The sequence below is a fragment of the Callithrix jacchus genome, chromosome 12 (assembly GCF_049354715.1).
Source record: "Callithrix jacchus isolate 240 chromosome 12, calJac240_pri, whole genome shotgun sequence".
Lineage (NCBI taxonomy): Eukaryota > Metazoa > Chordata > Mammalia > Primates > Cebidae > Callithrix > Callithrix jacchus.
Window position 1 is genome coordinate 60,784,821 of NC_133513.1, and position 12,553 is coordinate 60,797,373.

At 43.8% G+C, this 12,553-nt stretch overlaps 1 protein-coding gene and 1 non-coding gene across 9 annotated transcripts in view; both read right to left on the reverse strand.

The window, feature by feature from the left end:
* The window catches only part of HK1 (hexokinase 1), a 132,572-nt gene that overhangs the window by 91,942 nt on the left and 28,077 nt on the right, over positions 1 to 12,553 (reverse strand). Inside the window, exon 5 of one of the 8 annotated variants that reach the window (XM_078345685.1) lies at positions 4,012 to 4,128. The exons of the other annotated variants lie outside the window; for them this stretch is intronic. The gene's annotated coding sequence lies outside the window, so the exon portion shown is untranslated. The remainder of the gene's footprint in view (positions 1 to 4,011; positions 4,129 to 12,553) is intronic. 8 annotated transcript variants of the gene reach the window in all.
* Positions 11,998 to 12,059, reverse strand: LOC118146543 (U7 small nuclear RNA). Its single transcript, XR_004732399.1, has one exon. It is a non-coding gene; the product is annotated as a U7 small nuclear RNA (small nuclear RNA).

Below are 12,553 nucleotides of genomic sequence, written 5' to 3' on the forward strand. Positions count from 1 at the left end.
TAACACAAATGCATATTTGACCGCTTCTTTCATTCTGTGCTTACTTTACTTATGTAAAAATGCAAATTCACTGAGTATAAATGCATAGCTGACTGTTCCTCTACCCTCCTCATTTCACATGTAAAATGTGGGTTCAGGGAACACTAAGCTAATCAAAGTCTCAAAAGAACGCAACTCCTTGCCTCTTTTATCAACCCTTCCCTTTTTTTCCTTTCCTCTTTCCCACACTGCTCACCCTTTCCTCTTTAAATATTGAAGTCCTCCAGCCTGGGGTGATGGCTCACACCTGTAATCCCAGCACTATGGGAGGCCAAGGCAGGCGGATCACCTGAGGTCGAGAGTTTGAGACCAGCCTGACCAACATGGCCAAGGCCCATCTCTACTAAAAATACACAAATTAGCCGGGCGTGGTGGCGCATGCTTATAATCCCAGCTACTGGGGAGGCCGAGGCAGGAGAATCTCCTGATCGCAGGAGGCGGAGGTTGTTGTCATTGCACTCCAGCCTGAACAAGAGTAACACTCCATTTCAAAAAAAAATAATAATTAAATTAAAATAAATAAATATTGACGTGCCCAAACCTCTTCAGAAAAAGTGTGGAACATAGATCCTCCTGTGGCTTATGTCTTTTTTTCCTGGGCATAATCTTATCCCTGGCAAAATTAAAATTAACTATAAATTGATTGAGACTCACCTCAGATATTTTCTTTTTTTTTTTTAAGACAAAGTCTCACTCTGTCATCCAGGCTGGAGTGCAGTGGCGTGGTCTCAGCTCACTGCAACCTCTGCCTCATGGGTTCAAATGATCCTCCTCCCTCAGCCTCTTGAGTATTTGGGATTTCAGTGCTCACCACCACACCTGGCTAATTTTTGGTATTTTTAGTAAAGACACGGTTTTACCATGTTGGCCAGGCTATGCTCGAACTCCTGACCTCAGGTGATCCACCTGCCTCTGCCTCCCAAAGTGCTGGGATTACAGGTGTGAGCCACTGTGCCCAGCCTTCTTCTTTTTTTTTAACTTGTACCTCAGTGTTCTTCTTTGGTTTAACATAACCCACGTTCTGATCACGAGAGACAGATGGTAAACAAATGGCTAACTAAATATACATTAGGCCAGGCACTAGGAGGAAAGGCAGGCGCAGCTGAAACAGCTATAGTCCACAATATCCATAGCCCCGGCTAGTCGCGGTGGCTCACGCCTGTAATCCCAACACTTTGGGAGGCCGAGGCGGGTGGATCACGAGGTCAAGAGATCAAGACCATCCTGGTCAACAAGGTGAAACCCCCTCTCTACTAAAAATACAAAAATTAGCTGGGCATGGTGGTGCATGCCTGCAGTCCCAGCTACTCAGGAGGCTGAGGCAGGAGAATTGCATGAACCCAGAAGGCGGAGGTTGCAGTGAGCCGAGATGGTGCCATTGCACTCCAGTCTGGGTAACAACAGCAAAACTCCGTCTCAAAAGAAAAAAAAAATCCATAGCCCCTTTGTCCTAACAAACTAATTGATGCTCCAACTTTTAGGTGAATTTAGGCCCCCCAGAATAAAGATTCCATTTCCAGCCTCCCCTACTGTCAGATGTGGGCATGTGACCAAGCTCTGGCCAGAGATAAAAGTGAGAATGTCTCAGTAGCTTCTGGGAACCTCCTTTAAGAGACACGGCCATTCTGTGGGTTTAGAATATTCTTCTTTGCCATTCCTCCTTACTGCTGACTGGAGTACAGGGAGAAGGGCTAGAGATCCTGCAATTATCTTGGATTATGAGATAACCTTTGGGACACACAGGGAGAACACCATGTGAAGGGACACAGAGAGAAGATGACCATGTGAAGATGCAGGCAGGGATGAGAGTGATGCTGCCACAAGCCAAGGAACGTTTGGGGCCACCAGAAGCCTGGAAGAGCAAGGGAGGATCCTTTTCTCCATGATTCAGAGGGAGAACGAGCGTGTCAACACCTTGAATTTGGACTTCTACCCTCCAGACCTCTTAGAAGAAGCAAGATGTACTCCTACAGCTGCAAAGAACCGAATGCTGCAAACAACCACATGAGCAGGAAAGCATGACCCAAGGCTGGACACGTAGCTCAGCTTGTCCCAACTCCCAACCCACAAAAATGAAACCCCTATTGCAAAATATAACTGAGACAGTGAAGGATCTGACCTAACCAACTCCATCTTGCTTCTAACCTCCAAGCTTCTAACCTCCAAGCTGTCCTTGTTCATTCCTGGGCATAGGCTGAACTAACTTTGGGAGGAACTTAGTTTACAGTTTAAAACAAAGATGAGGCCAGGCATTGTGACTCATGGCTGTAATCCTAGCACTTTGGGAGGCCAAGGTGGGTGGATCACTTGAGGTTAGGAGTTCAAGACCAGCCTGGCCAACATGGTGAAACCCCATCTCTACTAAAAATACAAAAAAAAAAAAAAAAAATTGCCAGGTATGATCTCAGCTGCTCAGGTGACTGAGACAGGAGGATCGCTTGAACCCAGGAGGCAGAGATTGGTTACAGTGAGCTGAGATCGGGCCATTGCACTCCGGTCTGGGTGACAGAGTGAGACTCTTTCTTGAAAATAAATAAATAAACAAATAACAAAAATAAAAATAAAGATGATAATAGCCCTTTTCCAAAACAAACCCTATTCTTGTCTGGAGACCAGACTGCCTTTGACAGACTAACAGATTAGCCAAAATATTAGAAATTATGGTTTAGGAGCTACAAGATTGTGACCCTCCCAAATTGCTCCTGGGGATTACATCACTATTGTAAAGCCTAAGATAGTGCTTGAGGTATTTTGCAGACCCCGAACTTGATGGATCAGCTGGCACCTCCCAGATTGATAAACTGGATTATTTGATCTTGTGGCCACCATCCAGAAACTGACTCAGCACAAGACAGCTTCAACTCCCTGTGATTTCATCTCTGACCCAACCAATCAACACTCCTGACTCACTGGCTGCTTCCCACTCAACAAGTTATCCTTAAAACCCCAATCCCCAGTTGGGCACGGTGGCTTGCTCCTGTAATCCCAGCACTTTGGGAGGCTGAGGCCGGTGGATTACTTGAGGTCAGGAGTTTGAGACCAGCCTGGCCAACATGGTGAAACCCCACCTCTACTAAAAATACAAAAAATTAGCCAGGCATGGTGGGGCATGTCTGTAATCCCAACTACTTGGGAGGCTGAGGCAGGAGAATCATTTGAACCCAGGAGGCGGAGGTTGCAGTGAGCCAAGATTACACCATTGCACTCCAGCCTGGGTGACAAGAGCGAAACTCCACCTCAAAACAACAACAACAACAACAACAAAACTCCAGTTCTCAAATACTTGAGGAGACTGATTTGAGTAATAATAAAATTCTGGTCTCCGCACAGCCTGCTCTGCGTGAGTTACTGTTTCTCTACCACAATTCCTTATCTTGATATATCAGCTCTGTCTAGGCAGCGGGCAAAGTGAACCGGTAGGGTGGTTACAAAATTTGTTAGAAAATACATGTGTGTTATTCTAATTTAAAAAGAGATAACTTTGGGAATTATGCCCATACAAAACAAAGCAACAAAATAGACTAGAACCTGCATCCCTGACACCAAGGTGCCCCCATCAGCCCCATGCACTACCTCCATATTTCTAAAATTTGAGAGAAAAACAAAATTCCAATGTGTGTATCCAAATGCTATTTTGGAGTTTTCTGTTACTGCCAGCCAAATCTAATCTTAAGGGATACATAGGTTGAACAAATAAAGGGTAGGGATTTCATTTGAGACAGGATGGACAGGGAAGGCTTTCTGAAGATGTGGCATTTCATACGAAACTAGAATAAAATGAGGGACACTAATCTAGTGTCTAGGAAAAGGCTTTCCAGGCAGAACTATCCCCTCATCACCTCGGCTGGAAATCTGCCATCAACCTTGACTTCCTTCCACTCCCTGAGCTCCAGATCTAATCTGTTACCAAACCTCAATAATTCTACCTGTAAATGTACCTCACAACAAACAAAGCAAACAAATCAAACTTACTTTTTTTTTTTGAGACAGAGTCTCATTCTGTCACCCAGGCTGGAGTGCAGTGGATCAATCACAGCTCACTGCAGCCTTGACCTTCCAGGGCACAAGGGATCCTCCCAGCTCAGCCTCCTAAGTAGGTGGGACCACAGATACATGCCATCACTCTTAGCAAATTTTAAAATTATTTTTGTAGAGACAGAGTCTTCCTATGTTCCTTCCTCCAAATTCCTAGGCTCAAGGGATCTTTCCACCTCCACTTCCCAAAGTATTGGGATTGCAGGTGTGAGCCACTGTGCCCAGACCTACAAACTTTTGTTTTGTTTTCAGACAGAATTTCACTCTGTCGCCCAGGCTGGGGTACAGTGGAACGGTCTCGGCTCACTGCAACCTCTGCCTCCCGGGTTCAAGCAGTTCTCCTGCCTCAGCCTCCTGAGTAACTAGGATTACAGGTGAGCGCCAACACGCCTGGCTAATTTTTGTGTTTTTAGTAGAGGTGGGGTTTCACCATGTTGGCCAGGCTGGTTTTGAAGTCCTGACCTCGTGATCTGCCTGCGTTGGCCTCCCAAAGTGCTGGGATTACAGACATGAGCCACCACGCTCCACCTTGTTTTTTCTTTTTTCTGTTTTGTGTTTGTTTGGCTCATGCTTATATGTCTGAGGTTTTGTTTGGCTTTATTTTGTTTTGTTTCTAAAAATTATTTTGAATCCGACCTCTCCTTCCTAATCATTCTGCTAAATAGTCCTATAGTGGGTTAAATTGTGCCCTCAGAAACATATGTCCAGGTTGGGCCTGGTGGCTCATGCCTGTAATCCCAGCACTTTAGAAGGCTGAGATAGGTGGATTACCTGAGGTCAGGAATTCAAAACTAGCCTGGCCAACATAGTGAAACCCCATCTCTACTAAAAATACAAAAATTAGAATCACTTGAACCTGGGAGGCAGAGGTTTCCGTGAGCCAAGATTGTGCCACTGCATTCCAGCCAGGGTGACAGAGTGAGACTCTGTCTCACAAAAAACAGGGCCAGGCACAGTGGCTCACACCTGTGATCCCAGCCCTTTGGGAGGCTGAGGCTAGATCATGAGGTTAGGAGTTCAAGACCAGCCTGGCCAACATGTTGAAATTCCATCTCTACTAAAAATACAAAAAATTATCTGGGTGTGGTGGCACACGCCTGTAATCCCAGCTACTCGGGAGACTGAAGCAGAATTGCTTGAACCTGGGAGGCAGAGGTTACAGTGAGCCGAGATTGTGCCATTGCACTCCAGCCTGGTTGACAGAGCAACGCCCATCTCAAAAAAAAAAAAAAGAAGGAAAAAGGGGGAGGGTGGGTGCAGTGGCTCACACCTGTAATCCCAGCACTTTGGGAGGCCGAGGCAGGTGGATCATGAGGTCAGGTGATCGAGACCAGCCTGGCCAAGATGGTGAAACCCTATCTCTACTAAAAAAATACAAAAAATTAGCGGGCATCATGATGTGTGCCTATAATTCCAGCTACTCGGGAGGCTGAGGCAGAGAATTGCTTAAGGCCTGAGATTGTGCCACTGCATGCCAGCCTGGGTGACAGAGGGAGATTCCGTCTAAGAAAAAAAGAGAAAAAAAGGTCTTTGAATATATAACTGAGTTAAAGATCTCAAGATAAGATTATCCTGGATTACCAGGGTGGGCTCTAAATCCATTGACAAATGTCCTCATAAAGACAGAAGAGGGCCGGTGTAGTGGCTCCCTTTTATAATCCGGCACTTTGGGAGGCCGAGGCAGTGCCACTACTGCATCAAGAATCTCTTGAGCCCAGGAGTTTGAGACTAGCCTGGGCAACATGGTAAGGCCTGTCGCTACAAACAATGCAATAATTAGTCAGGTGTGGTGGTGTCCATCTGCAGTCCTAGCTACTTGGGAGGCTGAGGCAGGAGGATCACCTGAGGCTGGGGAGATCAAGGCTGCAGTGAGCTGTGATCACACCACTGCGCTCCAGCCTGGGACACAATGAGACCCTATCTCAAAAAAAAAAAGGAGAGACAAGAGAAGACATAAGGAGAAAAAGGGGAAGGCCATATAAAGACAGAGGTAGAGATTAGAGCACCTCGTCTCCATGCCAAGAAACGCCTGGAGTCACCAGAAGCGGAAGAGGAAAAGGATTCTTTCCTAGAGCCTGCAGAGGGAGCACAGGCCTTGGTGACCCCTTGATTTTGGGCTTCTAACCTCCAGAGCTGTGAGAGAATTCATTTCTGTTGTTGAAACCACCAGGTTTGTGGTCGTTCATTATGGCAGTTCTAGGGAACTAATAGAAGACCCTTATCAATGTCAACTCTCCTCCAGCCCCAGGCTATGGAACTTCTAATAGCATGTGTATTTATTTATAAATATCAATGCATACTATTGCACTAACATACTATGTATATTATAAAACATACCTAAGACTGGGCGTGATGGCTCATGCCTATAATCCCAGCACTTTGGGAGGCTGAGGTCGGCAGATCACCTGAGGCCAGGAGTTCAAGACCAGCCTGACCAACATGTAGAAACCCCGTCTCTACTAAAAATACAAAATTAGGTAGGCGTGGTGGCCCATGCCTGCAATCCCAGCTACTTGGGAGGGTGAGGCAGGAGAATCGCTGAACCCAGGAGGTGGAGGTTACAGTGAGCCAAGATCACACTATTGTACTCCAGCCCCTGGGCAACGAGAGCAAAACTCTGTCTCAAAAAATTAAAAAATGGGGAAAAAAAAGCATACCTAAAACACAGACGTGAAAACAAATGAGATAGATGGGAGTATAAAATGATATAACTACAATGCCCTGAGACGGGCGGTTGCTAATCAAGTTGAATATATACCTAACATATGACCCAGCAATTCCACTCCTGGATATTAACCCGAGAGAAATATATACGTGCTAGCAAGGGAAGCAGTAGGAGTGGAGAAGGAACAAAGATAGCTGTAACTCGTTGTGATCAATTAGTTGTAACTGTATGCGAACCAGCCAAGAAATGAAATATTGTTAAGCTTCATCTGTGTTGTAGTATATATCTGAACTTTATTCTTTTTGTTTAAACATGCCAGATTCATATTTATTCCTTTTTATTGGGAAATAATATTTCATTGTGTGAATACACCACAATTTACTTATCTATTCATCAATAGATGAACATTTGGCTTTTTCCACTTTTGGGGTTCTCTTGGTGGTGTATTAATTAGCTAGAGCTGCCATAATAAAAATAGCACAGTCTGGATGGCTTACGCAGCAGAAATTTGTTGTCTCACAGTTCTGGAAGGTAGACGTCCAAGATGAAGGTGGAAGCAGGTGTGGTTTCCTCTGAGGTCTCTCCTTGGCTTGCAGATGGCTGCCTCGTCACAGGGTCTTTTCTCTGTGCACTTACCCTTTGTGTTTGTTTGTGGGTTCAAATTTCCTTTTCTGATGAGGAAACCAGTCAGATTGGATTAGGACCCACCCTAAAGACCTCATTCCTTACCTCTTGAAAGGACTTGTGTCTAAATACAATTATATTCTGAAGTATCAGAGGTTAAAACTTCAATGTATGAATGGCAGGGGCACAATCCAGCCCATAACACATGGTTATAGTTAAGAAATGGTCACCAAATTCAAGCTCACACAGATTTATACCCACGCTCTCCTCTAAGAGTTTCATAATTGTAGCCCTACATTTGGGTCTTTGATCCATTTGGAATAAATATTTGTATATGGTATGAAGTAGCGATTCAATTTTATTCTTCTGCATGTGAATATCAAGTTGTCTTAGCACCATCTGTTGAAAGACTTTTCTTTCCCCATTGAATTGTTTTCACATCTTCATGAAAAATTATTATACCGTAAATGTAAGGGTTTATTTCTGAACTCTCAATTTCAGTCCATTCATCTGTATAATTATCCTAATCCTAGTATCACACTGTTATGATTACTGTAGCTTTATAAGTTTTGAAATCAGAAAATGTGAGTTTTCTTTCTTCTTATTTAAGATTGTTTTGGCTATTTGGCAACCCTTCCATTTTATATGAATTTTAGAAGCAGCTCGTCAATTTCTGCAAAGAAGCCAGCTGAGACTTTCATAGGAATTGAGCTGAATCTATATATCAGTTTGGGAGTTTGCTACCTTAACAACAGTGTCTTCCAACCCATGAACATAAGAGGTCTTTCCATTAATTTAGATCTTCTTTATTGTTTTCAATAACCCTTTTTGTTTTCAGAGTAAAAGTGTATACTTCTCCTGTTTATTCATAAGTAATTTGTTCTTTTTGATGCTACTATAAATGAATTTTTTTTTAATCGAGACAAAGTCTCACTCTGTTGCCCAGGCTAGAGTACAATGGTGTGAACTCGGCTCACCGCAACCTCTGCCTCCCGGATTCAAGCGATTCTCCTGCCTCAGCCTCCTGAGTAGCTGGGATTATAGGCACATGCCACCACGACTGGCTAATTTTTGTATTTTTAGTACAGACAAGGTTTCACCTTGTTGGCCAGGTTGGTCTCAAACTCCTGACCTCACGTGATCCACCCGCCTTGGCATCCCACAGTGCTGGGATTACAGGGATGAGCCACCGCGCCCAGCCAGGAATAGTTTTCTTAATTTCATTTTTAGATTGTTCATTGCAAGTGTACAGAAGAAGTACAATTGATTTTTGTGTATTGATCTTGTATTCTATAACCTTGCTGAACTTGTGTATTAGTTCTAACAGGCTTTTGTGGATATACTAGGATTTTCTACATACAAAATACATAGGGCTCTTTTCACCATCTTTCCACGCCACCACAATGGTGCACATGAATGTCCTGGCTGATGCTCTCAAGAGCATCAACAATGCCAAAAAGAGGCAAACACCAGGTTCTTAGGCCATGCTCCAGAGTCGTCGTCCAGCTTCCCACTGTGATGATGAAACATGGTTACACTGGTGAATTTGAAATCATTGATGATCACAGAGCTGGGAAAATTGTTGTGAACATCACAGGCAGCCTAAACAAGTGTGGCATGATCAGCCCCAGATTTGATGTATAATTCAAAGATCTAGAGAAATGGCAGAATAATCTGCTTCCATGCCACCAGTTTGGTTTTACTGTACTGACAATTTCAGCTGGCATTATGAACCATGAAGAAGCAAAATGAAAGCACATAGGAAGGAAAATCCTGGGATTCTTTTTCTAGAGATGTAATACATATTTACAAATAAAATGCCTCATGGAAAAAACAAAAAACAAAATCATATAGGAATAACGTTTTGATTATTATTAAAAATAATCAAAACCAGGTAACAAAAATATTAAAACCAGGCACAAGAGAGTACATGTGTATGATTATATTTACATGAGGTTCAAGAACAGAAAAGCTGTGGTGATAGAAGTCAGAATAGTGACAATCTCAGGACAGGAGATGGGAAGTATTGACTGGAAAACAGCACGAAGAGATCTTGGGGGCTGATGGAAATGTTCTACATCTTGAACTAGGCAATGGTGGATACACGTGTTAAAACTTATTAAGCAGCCGGGCATGGTGGCTCACATCTGTAATCCAAGCACTTTGGGAGGCTGAGGCAGGTGGATTGCTTGAGCTCAGGAGTTCAAGACCAGCCTGGGCACCATGGCAAGACCCTGTCTCTACTAGAAACAATTCAAAATAAAAAAAACAACTGGGCATGCTGGCACATGGCTGTAGTCTCAGCTACTCTGGAGGCTAAGGTGGGAGGGTCGCTGAGCCCACGGGGTGGAGGCTGCAGTGAGCCAACATCGAAGCACTGCACTCCAGCCTGGTGACAGAGCGAGATCCTGTCTTAACAACAAACTTACTAAGCAGACAGAATTTGTGTGTTTGACTGCTAGCAAATTATATGTATATATATGTATGTATGTCTATATATATATGTGTATATACACATATATATAGATTTTTTTTTTTTAGAAGGAGTCTCGCTCTGTTGCCCAAGCTGGAGTATAGTGGTGTGATTTCAGCTCACTACAACCTCTGCTTCCCTGGTACAAGCAATTCTCCTGCTTCAGGCTTCTAAGTAGCTGGGATTATAGGCACCCAGCACCAAGCCTGGCTAATTTTTTGTATTTTTAGTAGAGATGGGGTTTCACCATGTTAGCCAGGATGGTCTTGATCTCCTGACCTTATGATCTGCCCACCTCGGCCTCCCAAAGTACTGGGATTACAGGTGTGAGCCAGCCTATACTTTCATTTAAAAAAATAAAGAGATAGGTCGGGTGTGGTGGTGGTGCCTGTAATCCCAGCTACTCGGGAGGCTGATGCAGGAGAATCACTTGAACGCAGGAGTCAGAGTTTGCAGGGAGCTGAGATCACGCCACTGCATTCCAGCCTGGGCAACAGAGTGAGAGCCATCCAAAAAAATTAAGATGATAAATAAATAAATAAAGAGATAAACTATTTTTAAGTGTGGTGGCCTAGTAGTGTCATTAGCTAATTCTCTCAAGGCACTCTGTACACATAGTGATTAGTTCATCATTAACAATATCATATGTAAAGTCAGAATTTAAATAGCCATGCTAATTTTTAATTTTTTGACTGACTTGACATTATTATCTAATAAGATATTTATCTTCTTTCAACCCCATGTAGCTGAATAGTGTGTACCAGGGATAGGAAAATTATCAGCAGTCTTATTTTCTCATTGTTCATTTGTGTTAGCTTTAACCCAGTTTCTTTTACTTTTTTTTTTTTCTTTTAAGAAACAAGATCAAAAAAAAAAAAAAAGAGAGAGAGACAGGGTCTCACTCTGCCACCCAGGCTGGAGTGCAGTGGCACAATCATGGCTCACTGCAGCCTCAAACTCTTGGGCTCAAGCAATTCTCCTGCCTCAACCTCTTGAGTAGCTGGGATTATAAACACACACCACCATGCTCGGCTAATTCTTAAAATTTCTTTAGAGATGAGGTCTTGCTGTGTTGCCCAGGCTATTCTCAAACTCCTGGCCTCAGGTGACCCTCTCTCCTCAGCCTTCCAAAGCACTAGTATTATAGGTGTGAGTCACCACACCCACCTCAACCCACATTTTTTAATGCAGAAATCTTTTCTTATAAAACCACTTGCCTATCTTGCCTATTTTGTGAGGGTCAGTCTAATTAAAGCCAAATAACATGATACATTGATACATAAGACTACTTCAACCAAGCAATTCTTTTTTTTTTTTTTTTTGAGACAGAGTCTCACTCTGTTGCCTGGGCAGTGGCACGACCTTGGCCCACTACAACCTCCACCTCCCAGGTTCAAGCACTTCTTGTGCCTCAGCCTCCCAAGTAGTTGGGATTACAGGTGCACACCACCATGTCTGGGTAATTTTTTGTATTTTTAGTAGACATGGGGTTTCACCATGTTGGCCAGGCTGGTCTCAAACACCCGACCTCAGGTAATACGCCCACCTTGGCCTCCTAAAGTGCTGGGATTACAGGCATGAGCCACCACACCAGGCCTCAACCAAGCAATTCTAAAGCTGCCATGCTTCAGAATATGCTAAAGATGGTCCAGGAAATAAAGGAGGGGGCCACTATCAACCCCTCCTCATCGTGAGAGGCCTGGGTACCTGCAAGGCCACCAACATTGATTTGTCTTTAAAAAGTTGGTAACAATGGAATTGTAATAAAGTTGACCCTTGAACAACACGGGTTTGCACTGCATGAGTCTGCTTACACCTGGATCATCTCTCACCTCTGCCACCCAAGACAGCAAGACCAATCCTCCTCTACCTCCCTGTCAGCCTACTCAGAGTGAAGACTACAAGGATGAAGACCTGTATGGTGATCCACTCCCACTTAACGAATAGTAAGTCCATTTCTCTTCCTTATGATTTTCTTAGTAATATTTTCTTTTCTCTAGCTTACTTTACTGTAAGAATACAGAATATAGTATATAAAACATACAAAATATGTGTTAACTGACTTTATGTTATCGGTCAGGTTTTGGTCAACAGTGGTTTTAGTAATTTAGTTTTGGGGGAGTCAGAAGTTAATATACGGATTTTCTTTTTTAATTTACAAAGGGGCTTTCCAGCAGAAACCGGAAAGCCTGCTAGACAAATTCTAAAAGAGCTGTAACACTAATATAGGATTTTCTACTGCATGCTGTGGGGGCGGTCAGTGTCACCAACCCCCTCATTGCTTCAGGGTCAACTGTACTTTCTTCCCACTGGAAAGTAGATCGTCTTGCACAGCACACACCCTGGAGGTCTCGCTACACTTATGCCCCCTACACCCACTCTGGTTTCCTGGTTGCTCAAGGCTTCCTCCAGCTCAAGTTCCTTGCTACTGCCAGACAGAAAACAATGTAATCGCGTGACTCCTTAGCTGGAAGATCCTTCAGGCCCCGCTGTCAGAGTTTCTCAACTGGACAACCAATCCCAGCCCCCTCCAGCCTCCTCAGTCTCCTCAGCTTCTTCCCTTTCTTTGCAGGTCTGTCTTTGCACTTGCTGCTCTGTCTGCTTGAAATGCCCTTCCTCACCAAACACATGCTTTCCTCCTCTTCAAGACTCTCTGCAAATCTCATCACCTCTATCCAGCCTTTGTTACCTGGACCCAAGGCAGGGTTGACCACTAC